General features: G+C 40.8%; 1 protein-coding gene across 4 annotated transcripts in view; it reads right to left on the bottom strand.

Moving 5' to 3' along the window:
* ZNF143 (zinc finger protein 143) overlaps positions 1–11802 on the bottom strand; it is a 65422-nt gene extending 53620 nt beyond the window's left edge. For 2 of the 4 annotated variants that reach the window (XM_025894263.2, XM_025894262.2), the window contains exon 1: positions 11719–11802. The gene's annotated coding sequence lies outside the window, so the exon portion shown is untranslated. Of the gene's footprint in view, positions 1–60; positions 380–6472; positions 11671–11718 lie in introns of those variants that run through there. The other 2 variants (XM_073882929.1, XM_073882930.1) reach the window with 2 other exon arrangements.
* Positions 11803–16388: the final 4586 nt, after the last annotated feature.

A 16388-nucleotide genomic window follows, 5' to 3' on the forward strand; every position in this document is an offset into this window, starting at 1 on the left:
CCCCCCCCCCGCACTCACTCACTCTCTCTCTAATAAAGAAATCGTCAAAAATGTCTTTACTGAGGGGCTCCTGGGTGGCTCAGTCGTTAAGCGTCCGCCTTTGGCTCAGGTCATGATCCCAGCATCCTGGGATCCAGCTCTCTGCTCAGTGGGGAGCCTGCTTTTCCCTCTCCAGCTCCCCCTGCTTATATTCCCTTTCTCGCTGTCTCTGTCAAATAAATAAAATCTTTAAAAAAAATAAAATAAAAATGTCTTTACTGAGATATAATCCACACACAATATTTACCCATTTAAGGTATACACAATTCAATGGCTTTAGTATATTCAAAGTTGTACAAACATTGCCACAACATACAATCAGAATATTTTTATCACTTCCAAAAAGAAAACCCTATCTCCCTCCAACCCCCCCCGCCCCGCCCCTGCAAAGCCCTAGGCAAGAATCACTAAGCTACTTTCTATCTCCATAGATCTTCTTCTGGATATTTCATATAAATGGAATTACACAGTATGTGGTCTCTTGTAACTGGCTTCTTTCACTTAAAATGTTTTCAAGTTCATCCATGTTGTAGCATAGATCAGTATTTCATTCCTTTTTATTGCTGAATAATGGTTCATTGTATGAATGTACCACATTTTATTTATCCAATCATCTGAGTTGTTTGTATTTAGATATTTGAGCCATTTCCCAATTTTTGGCCATCATGAATAATGCTACAAATATTGGTGTACAAGTTTTTGTGTGGACATAGGTTTCAGTTCTCTTGGGGATATGTATATATGTATGTATATAATTGCTGGGTCGTATGGTAACTCTATGCTTAAATTTTGAGTAACTGTCAAACTTTTCCAAAGCAGTTGCATTATATTACATTCCCAACTAGCAATGTTATCAGGTTCCAATTTCTCAATTTCTCTTCTTAACAGTTTATCAGTCTTTGATTACAGCCATTCTTGTGTGTATGAAGTGGTATCTCATTGTGGTTTGATTTGCATTTCCCTTATGGCTAATAATGTTGACCATATTTTCATGTGCTTATTGACCTTTTGTATATCTTCTTTGGAGAAATATCTACTCAGATCCTTTGTCTATTTTTGCCTGTTTTTTAAATTTAAAAAAATCTTTAAAAAATTTTAAGTAGGCTCCATGCCCAATGTGGAGCTTCAACGCAAGACCTCGAGATGAAGAGTGCATGCTCTACCAATTGAGCCAGTCAGGCGCCTCTCCTCTATTTTTTAAAATGGGGTTGTCTTTTTATTGTTGAATTGTAAGAGTTCTTTTTTAAATTTTTTTTCTTTTTAGATTTATTTGAGAGAGAGAGAGAGACAGATATAGTGAGAGACAGCACAAGTGGGGAGGAGAGGGAGAAGCAGGCTCCCCTCAGAGCAAGGAGCCCGATGCGGGGCTCGATCCAAGCCCGACTGAGCCACCCAGGCGCCCCTGTTGAATTGTAAGAGTTCTTTATATATTCTGGACTTCATATATTCTGGTTGTTAATCCTTTATCAGATAGAGGATTTGCAAATATTTTCTCCCATCCTGTGGGTTGTCCTCCTATTTAGCCTTGAGAAATGGTTTCAACAAGGCATAAAATAAGAGATGCTCACCTTGAAGAATCTTTAGATTTTTAGTTTTGAGGGATATACTTCTACTCTTGGTATACTTCATTTTCCAAATCACCATTTCAGTCTGGAAATGGACTCCATTTTCAAATTCAGTGCATATTTTGGAAGCTTTTAAATTTTTATTAGCAGTTAGTCTTTTTTCAAACTAAATATTATCTTGAACCCAAATATAAGAAACAGCTAAAAGTGGAATTTTATTATAAATGCATTTTTTTAAAAGATTTTATTTATTTATTTGACAGAGAGGGAGAGAGCACGAGCCAGGGGGAGAGGCAGAAGGAGAAGCTGACTCCCACTGAGCAGAGAGCCCGACAGGGGCCGGACCCAGGAACCCCGCAATCACGACTAGAGCTGAAGGCAGACCCTTAACAGACTGAACCACCCAGGCGCCCCTATAAATGCATTTTTTAAGATTTTATTTGTTTGCTAGAGAGAATGAGAGACAGTACAAGCAGAGGGAGTGGCAGGCAGGGGGAGAAGCAGGCTCCCTGTTGAGCAAGGAGCCCGATGCGGGGCTCGATCCCAGGACCCTGAGATCATGACCTGAGCCAAAGGCAGACGCTTAACTGACTGAGCCACTCAGGCATCCCTATAAATGCTTTTTTAAGTGCAATCCTTTGACTTTATTCACTCAATGAGAATAAGACTGCTTAAATTCAAAATTTCAAATCAAAGTAAGAGATGCCAATAGCAGGTTTATGCACCCAATATACTGAATAACCAAAAGAAACAGAAAGACAATCATGATTCACACAAGATTAGTCCAGAGGATAACCAGGTTTTTAAAATTCTCATACTATGCTTCAGTTATTTAACTGATCTATCAGTGTTAAAGAACAGTATTAGTTAATGTTTCAAGTTGAATCACTAGTTGTAAAGATAGAGGGAACATACAGTATAGAGGCCCTAGGTACATCTTTTTTGTGGAAAACAACTCTATTTCCACTGAACATATAAAGTAGAAAGGGCATGACGTTTCTATATATATTTAGATTTTCTTAGTCTCATATTATCTATTCAAACCTGAGAGTGGAAAACTGAACACAACCTCAGGGTACTAGGGTTGAGGAAAAACAGCCTACCAGTTGTAGCCTACTGGAGTGATGATATACTAGAAATGTATTTTAGGACTCTTTCATTAATTTCTGTAAAAAATAAGATGCCACGGACGCCTGGGTGGCTCAGTTGGTTAAGTGTTAAACCAGGTTAAAAACCTGGTTATCCTCTGAACTAATCTTGTGTGAATCATGATTGTCTTTCTGTTTCTTTTGGTTATTCAGTATATTGGGTGCATAAACCTGCTATTGGCATCTCTTACTTTGATTTGAAATTTTGAATTTAAGCAGTCTTATTCTCACTGAGTGAATAAAGTCAAAGGATTGCACTTAAAAAAGCATTTATAGGGATGCCTGAGTGGCTCAGTCGGTTAAGCGTCTGCCTTTGGCTCAGGTCATGATCCCAGGGTCCTGGGTTTGAGCCCCGCATAGGGCTCCCTGCTCAGCGGGAAGCCTGCTTCTCCCTCTGCCTGCAGCTCCCCCTGCTTGTGTGCTTTCTCTCTCTGACCAATAAATAAATAAAATCTTTGAAAAAAATGCCAACTTAAGGAAACTACACATTTGTTCTCACAAAATAATTATGTACCTATTTCAATCTCTTTTGTTTAAAAGTAGTTTAAAGCAAACAGCAACCACCACCACCACAACCTTATGTTAAAAAAATAGAAATCTAAGTACATTTTGTAAGAAGGGATTGCTCTTTTTTCTTTTAAGATTTTATTTGTTTTACAGAGAGAGAGAGAGAGAGAGAGACAGAGACCGGGAGAGACAAGTGTGTGTGCACACAAGCAGGGGGAGGGAGAGGGACCAACAGGCTCTGCGCTGAGCATTGGAGCCCAATGTGGGGCTCGATCTCAAGACCCTAAGATCATGACCCTAAGATCATGACCCTGAGATCATGACCTGAGCTGAAATCAAGAGTCAGATGCTTCACTGACTGAGCCACCCAGGTGCCCCTAAACCCATTCTTAAATTCGCAGCAGGGCAATTGCTAACTCCATGACTTTTATACTTCAAACCTTTCTTTTCCATCTCCTAACACATTAACTATTGCAATAAGCTCTTTACCACTCTCTTTGCTCCAATCTCATCCTTCCAGCCTAATAACACTGCCAATTGTCTTATATTGTTTTTATACACCATTAAAATTTTCATTGTATACAACACTGTAATATAAATTTAAAAGTTAAAAAGAATTATTTCCGGGCGCCTGGGTGGCTCAGTTGGTTAAGCGACTGCTTTCAGCTCAGGTCATAATCCTTGAGTCCCTGCATCGAGTTCCGCATCTGGCTCCCTGCTCGGCAGGGAGTCTGCTTCTCCCTGTGACCCTCCCCACCTCTCATGTGCTTTCTCTCTCTCTCTCTCTCTCTCAAATAAATAAAATCTTAAAATAAAAAAAGAATGATTTCCAATAGCTTAACAAATCAAATCTTTTCATTTTTCCTGGTTTTCTACTCTAACTCTTGCTATCCATATGCATACATAACTTTTATAGCATTGTAATTATAGTATAGATAACGTTTTGTATTCAGTTCTTTTCATTTCTGTAAAGTATTCCAAGTTGCCAAATAATCCTCACAGTGATTAATTTTAATTCACATTTAACAAATTAATTTTCCTCTCAAGACATTTAGCATTTTTCTCATTACATGCTAGGCACATATCATTTTGTCATAAAAAGCATTCTTGGGGTGCCTGGGTGGCTCAGTCGTTGGGCGTGTGCCTTCGCTCGGGTCATGATCCCTGGGTCCTGGGATTAAGCCCCACATCGGGCTCCCTGCTTGGCGGGAAGCCTGCTTCTCCCTCTCCCACTCCCCCTGCTTGTGTTCCCTCTCTCACTGTGTCTCTCTGTCAAATAAATAAATCTCTTTTAAAAAAATAGTATTTTAAAAAGCACTCTTTTAATTAACATGTTTATAAATAAATATAGTTTTTTGGGCTAGGGGTATGAAGTAGATTACATCCTTAAATTCCAGGTTTAAGATTACTGGATGAAAAACTGAGCAATTTTATGACTACTAAAATTTGCTGCCATTACTTTTTAAAAGTGTTGCACTGACTGCCCTGCCACCAGTAACATAATGACTATGCTCACTTTACCACATCTTACTGGCCCTGGCTATTACACTGGACGCTCCAAGAACAGATGGATGATTAGTCAAAAAGACTAAAGGGAAGCATAAAATGATGTATACTTTAAATATTTTATTTTATTTTTTTAAAGATTTTATTTATTTATTTGAGAGAGAGAGAGAATGAGAGATAGAGAGCACGAGAAGGAAGAGGGTCAGAGGGAGAAGCAGACTCCCTGCCGAGCAGGGAGCCTGATGCGGGACTCGATCCCGGGACTCCAGGATCATGACCTGAGCCAAAGGCAGTCGCTTAACCAACTGAGCCACCCAGGCGCCCTAAATATTTTAAATAAACATATTCACTCACCAATTTTTGATAGAAGGTCAAGGCCCTTTCTCTGAGAATTGGGCATGTGGATCTATTCAGCATAAACTTTTTTACAAAAATCACTAACATGATGCATTCTAGTTTGGGTTATTTTTATTATTTTTTTAAAGGGTTTTGTTTTGTTTTTAGATTTTATTTATTTGAGAGAGAGAGAGAAGCAGCAAGAGGAGGGGCAGAGGGAGAGGGAGAAGGAGACTCCCTGAGGAGCAAGGAGCCCTTTGTGGGACTCGATCCCCAGGACCCTGGGATCAGGACCTGAGCCAAAGGCAGATGCTTAACCGACTGAGCCATCCAGGTGCCCCAAGTCTGGGTTACTTTAAAGGAGAGCAAGAACTTAAGATCCTTTCAAATGAATCCTGAGATAGAATCCTCCAGATCTGAACATTTCCCCCTATGATCATTTATAGTTGTACTAGTCCAGTTCCTTGGTCTGACATTCAGCCTACTTTCCAATCTGGCTCCCATGTACTTTTTGAATTTCATCTCCTATTATTCTCCTTTAGGTCTTTACGTTTACCATGATCAACTACTAAAAAGAAATATGTTAAATATCTAGGACTGATATTTTGAGCAGTATATGTATACATGTACACATGTGTGTTATACATACATGTGAATATGTGTATACACATATGTATATATATTAAGTGTGTGTGTGCACACAAGCTTTTAGAGATACAGAGAGGTAAAAAAGAAGTGGTGTTTGACTTTAAGAAACTCATTCCATGGTGGGACACAGGTGAAAACAGGTCATTAGGGGCACCTCAGTGGCTCAGACAGTTAAGCTTTGCTGTCTGCCATCAGCTCAGGTCATGATCCCAGGGTCCTGGGATCAAGCCCTGTGTCAGGCTCCTTGCTCAGCAGCGAGTGTGCTTCTCCCTCTGCCCCTCCCCTTGCTCATGCTCTCTCACTCACTCTCTCTCTAATCAATAATAAAAATAAAATTTTTTAAAAAAGGTCATTAAAACACAATGTGGGGGGGGAACCCCACAACAATTAGAACAACTATCAATACTTTAAACGCAAATCTTCAACCAAGTAATTCTTCTTGGGACTTATTAGACACTCTCAAGTGTGCAAAGTTCATTGTATTATTATTTACAATAGTAAAAAATAGTCAACAATCTAAAAGTGCACCCAAAAGAATAAATTATAGGACATCCATAAATGAAACATGCAGACATGAAAAAGAATGGGATAAATATGAAATGGTAGGAAATATATACAAGATATATTGCAAGTGGGGGAAAAAGCAATTGCAGAAGAGTATGCTATGACTGTACTCATGTTTTTAAAAAATGTATATAAATATCTGTATATGCTAGTATCTACATTTGAAAACTCAAGTGGTGGGAGGTCTGGGTGGCTCAGTCGGTTAAGCTTCTGCCTTGGGCTCAGGTCATGATCTCAGGGTCCTAGAATCGAGTCCCACATCTGGCTCCCTGCTCAGCGGGAACCCTGCTTCTCCCTCTCCCACTCCCCCTGCTTCTATTCCCTCTCTTGCTGTGTCTCTGTCAAATAAATAAAATCTTAAAAAATATATATAAAATAAATAAAACTACTTAAAAAAAGTTACTATAAACAGAAGCATTAACAGAGTAAGGAGCACCTAACTTTGCCTCAGGGTTGCAAAAATGACGGTATGTAAATTTGGGCATAAAAAGACAAACAAACAATTCCTAGGGGTAGGAGAAGTAGAAAGGGCACAGGGAACAGCTTGTAATTGTCACTGGCTCTTCCACGGTGCCTCTGTCCCTCACTAGCCAGACCTCAGTCATCATTTGAATCCTACAGTATTTGCTGCTATTTGGCTTGTAGCCCAGGTCACTGGGAATTACAAATCACATTTTTATTATCACAGGTTTCATCTGTATATGGCTTAATAATTTGCTGGTATGCTCCGCATTTGAATCTTGCTCAGTTCCTGGGCAATTAACCTGCTGCTGAGCTTCCGTTTTCTCTTTTGAAAAAATGGGAGAATATCCACCTGATAGGGCTATTGTAAGAAAGGAAATAAATACATGAAGACCTTAGCACTCAAGATGTACTCAAAACCTGCCAGTTTTCTTTCTGCAGGTGAAGAAGGTGAGGTTTACAAACTTCGTTTGTGGCTGAATGGCTTGATTCCTGATATCTACTGCTCCTCTCTCCTCTTAGCAGTCCTTAAAATCCCACGTCCAGTCTGCCCAATTAGACCATAAGCCTTCTAAGTAAGGTAGGAACTGTGTTCTATGGGTCTTTAAAAATTTGACACCTAAGATTATATACTCAATAAATATCTAATGAGTTTAACATAACTCATGTTGCAGAGTGCTTTACAAATGTCCTCCACTGTATACATCCAGTCATGCTGACCTTCCTGCTTTAGCACATACTGTTCTGTGTCACTTATCTAAAATATCCATTCTACCACCATTCCCTTATTCTTTACCACAGAACTCTATCTCCTTCATAGTACTTATCAGAATTTCTAAGTGAACTCTAAGTTCTATCATGGCTGGGCCCCCATCTGTTGTTCACCCCTGAATTCTCAGTGCCTACAAGAATGCCTGACGCATGGTATAAACTTACTAAATATTTGTTGAACAAATGAATACAATTCGTATAAAGACATGGCTATTTGGGGCGCCTGGGTGGCTCAGTCGTTAAGAGTCTGCCTTTGGCTCAGGTCATGATCCGATCCCAGCATCCTGGGATCAAGCCCCGCATCAAGCCCCGCATCAGGCTCCCTGCTCCCCAGGAAGCCTGCTTCTCCCTCTCCCACTCCCGGCTTGTGTTCCCTCTCTCGCTGTCTCTCTCTCTCTCTCTCAAATAAATAAATAAAATCTTAAAAAAAAAAGAGACATGGCTAATTAACTGCCTGAAACAGGTCTAAGACTAGGTCTTCTTTTATTCTAATGCTCTTTTCATCATGCCTCACCTTTTATAATATGCTATTGTACTGTGCATATATAGCATATATAAACTGCCATTCATTTAAATGATTCCAACTTCTTGTGACCATTACATCTGCACTATATAAAAAAAATCTCTGTTTTGCAATACAAGGCCAAACGCATTCATTGTTATTTAAAGATGGGCATAAATAACACAAAAACTTCCCTGCTATCCCATATTATGTACAGTATTCAAAATACTGTATCTTTCTAGGAACTACAAACGCTTATATTTTAAAAGTTAAAGAAGTTAGGTATGTGGTATGTTAGTGAATAACTCAGCTAAGAGACTAGGCTTGAGCCAATCACTGGTTCAAGTCATACCTTTGATGTATAATAAATGGACAAGTTACTCCAAACTTCAGTTGACTTACTGTAAAACAGGGATAACACTAGTACTTGACTTAGGTTCATAACGAAGATAATAGTTTTATGTATATATGTAAACCACTCAACAAATCACTTAACTCGGTGCCTAGTGGAAATTAAGTGCTAAGTAAAGTGGTATTTTAAGTACAAAAAAAGTAGTTTGTGGCGTTAAATGCCTGTGTCTACACATTAATGGACAAGTTATTTCCAAAGAGTGTAGAGTTCCCACTGCAGCATAGTTTTAATATAATTTATTTCATGAAATAGTTGATAATGGGATTTTAGTTTATTTATTTATAATCTCTACACCCAATGTGGGGCTTGAACTCACGACCGGGAGATCAAGAGTCGCATACTCTACTGACAGCCAGCCAGGTGCCCCTGCAGCACAGTTTTAAACTGGGATTAGATTTATGGAAAAGTGTGGACAAAAGTGTATCACTGCTTTCAATTTTTTTTTCTATGAGGGAGAGGGAGATTTCTCAGTCTAAATCCATCTTAAAAACAAAATCATTTTGATTGACAGTACAATAAAGTTTAAAACACTGTCTTATAAAGGCCATCCCTTAAAATGAATGCACACTAAGCATAGAAAGGAGCAACCACACAACACAACACAACTCTTTAAGAAATCATTATGTCCTGAAAGCAAGCCAGGGGCAAAAAGACTCAGAACTAAGTAAAACCTCAAATTTAAACAAAAACAAAAACAAGAACTAGATAAAAACTTCAAAATTAAGTAATCACAAAAACCTCAGGACTCAGAAAGTTCTCCTGAGGCACCTGGGCGGCTCAGTTAAGCTCTCTCATGCTCTCTCTCAAATAAATAAATCTTTATTTTTTTAACGGTTTTATTTATTCATTTAAGAGACAGAGAGAGATACAGAGAGAGCGCAAACAGGGAGTCAGAGGGAGAGGGAAAAGCAGACTCCCTGCTGAGCTGGGAGCCCAACGCGGGGCTCCATCCCAGGACAAGAAGATCATGACCCAAGCCGAAGGCAGACGCTTAACCATCTGAGCCACCCAGTGCTCCTTAAATCAATCAGTCAATCAATCAATCAACCAAGAAAGTTCTCCTAACATGATCATAAACTGCATATGCATCATAAGTAATAATGGCTAAAGTAATGTTGGAGGCATAATTCCCCAATCTAGCTAGGTCATCATTCCATGAAGAACATGATGAATGCATATTCCACTGCAATATCCCAGCTTCCAGCAAAGGGCTAGGGACATTTTACAAAGCATCTATTTGATAAAGACTTTTACACAAAGAAGGCTTACAACTCAATAACAGACAATCCAATTTCAAAATGGGGAAAAGATCCAAATAGACATTCTTCCAAAGAAGGACATACAAATGGCCAACAAACACATGAGAAACATGCTTAACAACATTGGGAAATGCAAATAGAAATCACAAGAGATACTTCATACCCACTAGGATGACTACCATCAGAAAGACTGATAATAACAAGTGTTGACAAGGATATGGAAAAATGAGAACTCTCACACAGCTGAGAGGAATGCAAAATGGTGCAGCCACTTTGGAAAAATCTGACAGTTCCTCAAAAGGTTGAGCATAGTGTTATCGTATGACCAAGAAATTCTACTCCTAGGTATATAAAAATCTCACAGAGAAGAAAACGTACGTCCACACAAAAGCTTGTACACAAATGTTCACAGCAGCGTAAAAGACAAAAAGTGAAAACTCAAATGTCCATCAATAGATGAATGTTTAAATAAAACTTAGGTCCATACAATGAAATATTATTTGGCAATAAAAAGAAATGAGGTACTAACACAAGCTATAACATCAATGAACTTTGCAAATATGCTGTGAAAAAAGCCAGTCACAAAGCCCACATACTGTGTGATTCCATTTACATGAAATGTTCAGAATAGGCAAATCTGTAGATTAGTGGTTGGGGAAGGGGGCAGGTTTAAGGGTAAATGGGGAGTAATTTAACGGGTAGTTTCTTTTGGGGTGATGAACATGTTTTAAAATGGACTGTGGTGACGGGGGCACAACAAAATTTATTAAACCTACCTAATTACATACTTCAAATGCGTGAATTGTAAGGTATATAAAGTATATCGATAAAGATATTTTTAAAAAATAAAAGGGTGCTATAGAAAAAATAGCCACTCAGGTATCTGTAAACCGCCAAATAATTTCCCAAGTAGTTAAAATACACCTGGATAAAATTAGTTATGCATCTTATCTTAAGTGATCTCATCACCTGTTCTCTTACTAAACACTTTAATAATGAACTTAAACTAGGCATCCAGTAAGAGCAAACATTAAATACTGCACAGATTTTTAACTCAGCAAAACATGCATCTTCTAGTAACACTCAGAAAAAAGACCACAACCTTGAACCTACAATTTTTCATCACACCCCTACTTGATCATACCAGCTGATTAAACACTTCAAAGCAAAGGCTGAAGCGGATTTTAAACAAATAATGGGTTTAGCAATGGTATTCTTCCTATTTTTTGCTTAGCTTCGTTAATGGGGGAAAAAATGTTTTAAAAGAATCAACAGGGGAGGGAATAAAAATTGGTTCACGTTCCACAGTAATATAGGACAAAGCAACTGAAAGATTCGTTAACTCTGGCCAAAACCGAGAAAAAAGGGCAATGATAAAACTGACAACTTCTAATATTCGATGTTAGGCCCCAGTAACCTAAAAATTAAAAAAAAAAAAGTGAGAGAAACAAGAAATTTGTGCACGATATGGGTGGGAGGAAATTCTGGGTGCGATCTGCAGACGGGATCCTGAGCGGGTCCTGGGCCAGTCCTGCCGCCGACGTCGGAATGGGGCCTGGTGCGGACCGTGGCCCGGCGTCGGCGTCCCAGCCGGAGGAGCTCTGCCTCGGCGGCGTCTGGGGACTCGCCCCGCGCGGAGGTCAAGCCGAGAAGCGCCGCCAGGCTCCCGAGGGCTCCACCCTCCTCTCTTTCACTCCCTCCCCTCGGCGGTCCCCTGAGGGGAACAGGCGGGGCGCAACGCGCAGAGACAAGTGGGGGGGGGTGCGTCCTCAGCGAGAAAAGCTCCGCCGCCCCAGAGTGGCGGCCGCGGGTTATTAATAAACTCCGCTTCTGCCCAGGCGCCGCTACCGAGGCCGGCCGTAGGATCGGCAGGGCCTGCGGCGAAGGCTGAGCAGCCGGAGTCAGAGCCCGGGCCCGAGAGGGCCCGCGCCGCCGCGCTGAGGGCGGCGGCCGGGCGGAGAATAATGCACACTGGGTAAAAACACATTTATATACGAACCTCCGAGAAAATTTTCCAACAATTCCTTCGTCCGACCACCATGCACCAGGACAGGAAACAGCCGCCCGGCCCCCAGGCCCCGCAACCCGCATAGCGAGTCTGAGGCCCCGCCCCCAGCCTCCATTGGGTGATCATTACGTCACTCACGAGACGCTTCCTGCTTACCATTGGCTCAAATTTAGGCGACGCGAAAGGAGACCGCCTTATTCACGCCCCCTTTCCGTGACGTTAGCCTCGTCTGGCCTTGCAGCCAGCGCCTGAATGGTTCGTGCAAAGGGCGGAATCAAAGTTCCTGTGTCTGACTGGTTGGCAGAACCGCTCATACTAGCGAGATACCGCCTCGCTGACAAGTGATATATGCCGATTCTGGGGCCCCAGCGGGAGGCGCCATTTTGTAGCGAGGGAGGGAGGCTGGTCCTTGTGACTAGCCGGGAGGGAGATGGGGTGACAGGCGCCATTTTCCCCACAGGGGCTAGGAGGTGGCCTTGGCTCTCCCGGTGGGCTTCCTGGAGCGCGTTCTGGAGATTGGATGGGCTTTGCTTAGGGATTGCCGAGTGTCGCCCCGTTGGGAGGAAGGTGGTAGGGAGGGCTAGGACAGAAAAAGACGCCTGACCGCTCCCTGGGGGCTCTCGGTGCCAGCTGAGGCCTTTGGTTTGGGGAGAGGGCTCTGCTTTCCCAAGAGCGGCTGTATGCCGGTCACTGGCTGCGAAGCCTGCCCGCGCTTTTCAAGTCGCCGCGGCATCATTTGGTGGGGGAGTGGGCCTCCTCCCCCTGCCGAAACTCCGACAGAGCTTGGCAACAGGGCGGTCGTCTGTCTTAGTCTCTGCTGGGAGACACTGCGGATATTTTGGTGCTTTCATGTTGCTTAGGTTCTAAATTTGAAGTGGGCTGTAATGGTGTCGCTGCCTTCGTTTGCTTTCCCTAGTCTTTGTGTTGCGAATTAAAGGAAAGTGAAGAGGGCGGGAAAAGCATTGACTTGGGCTCCCCAAAACTATTAAGAATGGCTACAAATTAGTTGTGAAGTTTAGGTAATAGTTTCTTGTAACTCTCACCCAGACTTTTTCTAAACTATTGGCAATACTAGTCTTTTCAGGAATATTCATTGTTCATTTGCTTTGACAACAAGGCTGAGTAAAGGTAAGATAGTGTGGAGACAAGATTTATTCAGTAGGACATTCCAGTTGTAGAATCAGGTAATTACTAAGAGAATGAGGTGGCTGATCGCTTCAACACATTTGTGACCTGCTTAAAAAACCGGAGAGCTGGATGGCGTTTGATTTAGTGGCTTGCATTTTAGGTGATTATGGAATTGCCAAAAAATTAAAGCAAAAGGATGTTAAAAATAGCCAGCCTACTAACTGAGTCTGGTTTGAGATTTTAACGTTACCTTCTTTTTGGTGGGGAGTGGGGGTCGACTAACCCTTACCAAAGCATGGTTGCATAATTGGTGCCCAAACTCCATTGGAAGGCAAATAGGACTTTGAATTTCTTTTGAATACATATTCTTTAGGAGTTTAAAGTAGTTTCTATTTTTTACGCCCTTATAAAGATGAAAAATGTGACACAAAACTGGATTAGGGTTACTTGAAGCTGGAGTAATTGGCTTACAAAATAGATATGTACCCAATGGATACATTCTCTTTGTCAGAAGTGAAGTTCAGATGAAAAACAAGGTGTTTTAATTTACTACTTTCATTCCCTTCCATCTGCATTTTATAAACAAATGTCAATCAAAATACTTTTATGTAGTTTAGCCAGTTATTACTGAGTCCCATGCCTTTAGTCTACTTATTAAAACACTATAAATATAAAATCTCAAAAAATTTAAAAATCACCCTGTAGTTATAGATTGCCCCTACAGGACATCTTTGTGTCCCCAGAACCTTCTGAGTGGTTGTAAAAATTGAATGGTGGTGGATAGGATGCTATAATTCTAATGATTCAGAGAAACCTTAATTCTGATTTTGTGACAGGTAATGGAATTTTGTGTTAAAGAGTATTTACCAGTGACTATAGAACAGTGAAGTGTACGTAGTATTCAGGGCCATTCATAAACTTCAGATTTTCCCCAAATCACCCCGTCTCATATCTTAATACATTTTGTCAAATTAATGGCTTGTTGAAAATACTTTACTTCCGGGCGCCTGGGTGGCTCAGTTGGTTGAGTGACTGCCTTCGGCTCAGGTCATGATCCTGGAGTTCCAGGATGGAGTCCCACGTCGGGCTCCCTCCTCAGCGGGGAGTCTGCTTCTCCCTCTGACCCTCCCCCCTCTCATGTGCTCTGTCTCTCTCATTCTCTCAAATAAATAAAATCTTTAAAAAAAAAAAGAAAATACTTTACTTCCAATCAGTGCTGGTCTAGGCTTTTAGATAAAGCTGAACCATTTCCTTAATTTTATAAATAGGCTAACATTTCTAGCGCCCTTTAAAAACTGTTACCATCATGTTTCTAAAAACATTCCTTTCAGTACCTCAAAACTTTCTAGGGAATGGTTGGTTTTGGCATATTTGTATACTGACATGACCATTAAAGTATTACATGCACAGAAAAAAGATACAGAGAAAGGATGCCTTAAACTCTTAAAAGTATCTCTGGGAGGAGATACTATAGGTCACTTTGATTTATTAAATTATTTCTGTAATAAATTTGAATTTTTTCATCATGAATTTGTAGTTTTTTTTTCAATACTAAAGAATTTAAAACCAAACTAGTAGCTTGCTCTCCATTAGGAGTTGTAGTTATGGATGTGTCACTTGTCTCAGAACCTGTTAAGTAATCTGTAAGGTAAAACCACTTAATCTCACAGTGTAATTGGGAGGATATATGATAATGTAGATAAATGTAGCACACTGCTTATCAGAGATGCTTCTTACATACTTAATGTTAGCCTGTCTCTAATTCTCACCTTAATGGTATATATATAGCAGTGGTTCTTTTTTTTTTTAAAGATTTTATTTATTTATTCGACAGAAAGACAGCAAGAGAGGGAACAGAAGCAGGGGGAGTGGGAGAGGGAGAAGCAGGCCTCTCATGGAGCAGGGAGCCTGATGCGGGGCTCGATCCCAGGACCCTGGGATCATGACCTGAGCCGAAGGCAGACGCTTAACGACTGAGCCACCCAGGGACCCTTACAGCAGTGGTTCTGAAGCATCTTGATAATGCCTATGAGATTCAAATGAAAGCTATGAAAGATGTACTAAAAAGTTCGAAGTTCTGGGATTCCTGGGTGGCTCAGTCGGTTAAGTGTCTGCCTTCGGCTCCGGTCATGATCCCAGGGAACTGGTATCGAGTCTTGCATTGGACTTCTTGCTCAGCAGGGGAGCCTGTTTCTCCTTCTGCCTCCAGCTCCCCCTGCTTGTGCTCTGACAAAATCTTAAAAAGAAAATAAAAATTTTTTAAAAATGAAGTTCCGGAGCACCTGGGTGGCTTAGTTGGTTAAGCGTCCGACTCTTGGTTTGGGCTCAGGTCATGGTATCCAGTCCAGCCTTGGGCTCTGCTCAGTGGGGAGTTCGCTCCAGATTCTCTCTCCCTCTCCCCCTCCCCCCACCAGGCTCACACTCTCCAAAATAAATAAATAAATCTCTAAAAAAAAAAAAAAAAAGTTTAAATCCATAGGGCTCATGGACCCAGAGTTGAATCCTTGGTCTGTAATAAACTCATTGAATTAACCTCAGTTCAGCTTCCACATTAATCAAGGTTTAATTAGAACATACTTTAGGAAGTGTATGATTAGGTTATTTAAAACATTCCAATCTCAGTTCTCAGTATATATGCTGACGTAAGCATAGGTATCAAAACTGGTAATGTGACTAATTGCATGATTTCCCTTCAAGCTGATCAATAATAATGCCAATATGAATGCAATTTTTTCTTTTTACCAACTCTATCCTTGGACCAATTTATTAACCCTATTTGAAAAAAAATCACCCAAATAGCTTCAAGGTTTACCAGTTGTGGTTAATGTGTGTTGTTTAGTGGCAAACTAAAAAGAAAATACACTTTTCATTCACAAAGTATTATAAATCTTCTAAAGCCTCTTAAGATTTCAGGTATTCCTTTGAAACTGGCTACCTCGATGACGTTCTAGCTATCATTTTGGCTTCTAATTAACATTTACTTAAATTTAAAGTAGAGCATTACAGACAGAAGGAAAACCAGTTTAATATGCATCATAAATCTGCAGCATTTCAGCAGAATAAGTAGTTAGTCCAGGAATGAAACCACTGGTTTTAACATGATTTTATTTTTCTGGGAAAATAATCTTAAAAAAAAAAGATTTTTATTTTAGAGAGAGTATGCAAGCAGAGGGAGGGAAAGAGAGAAGCAGAATTCCATAGAGAGCCTGACATGGGGCTTGATCTCAGGACTCTGAGATCATGACCTAAGCCAAAACAAGAGTCAGATGCTCAACGGACTGAGCCCCCGGGGCACTCCTGGGAAAACATAATCTTGAGACAAAGTGAGAATTTTTTTTTAAAGATTTTATTTATTTATTTGACAGAGATTGACACAGTGAGAGAGGGAACAGAAGCAGGAAGAGTGGGAGAGGGAGAAGCGGACTTCCCACAGAGCAGGGAGCCCGATGCGGGGCTCAATCCCAGGACCCTGGGATCATGACCTGAACCGAAGGCAGACGCTTAACGACTGAGCCACCCAGGCGCCCCTAAAA

Source organism: Callorhinus ursinus, unplaced genomic scaffold (assembly GCF_003265705.2).
Source record: "Callorhinus ursinus isolate GAN/ISIS: 27379988/994484 unplaced genomic scaffold, GSC_fseal_2.0 scaffold49, whole genome shotgun sequence".
In the NCBI taxonomy this organism is placed as follows: domain Eukaryota; kingdom Metazoa; phylum Chordata; class Mammalia; order Carnivora; family Otariidae; genus Callorhinus; species Callorhinus ursinus.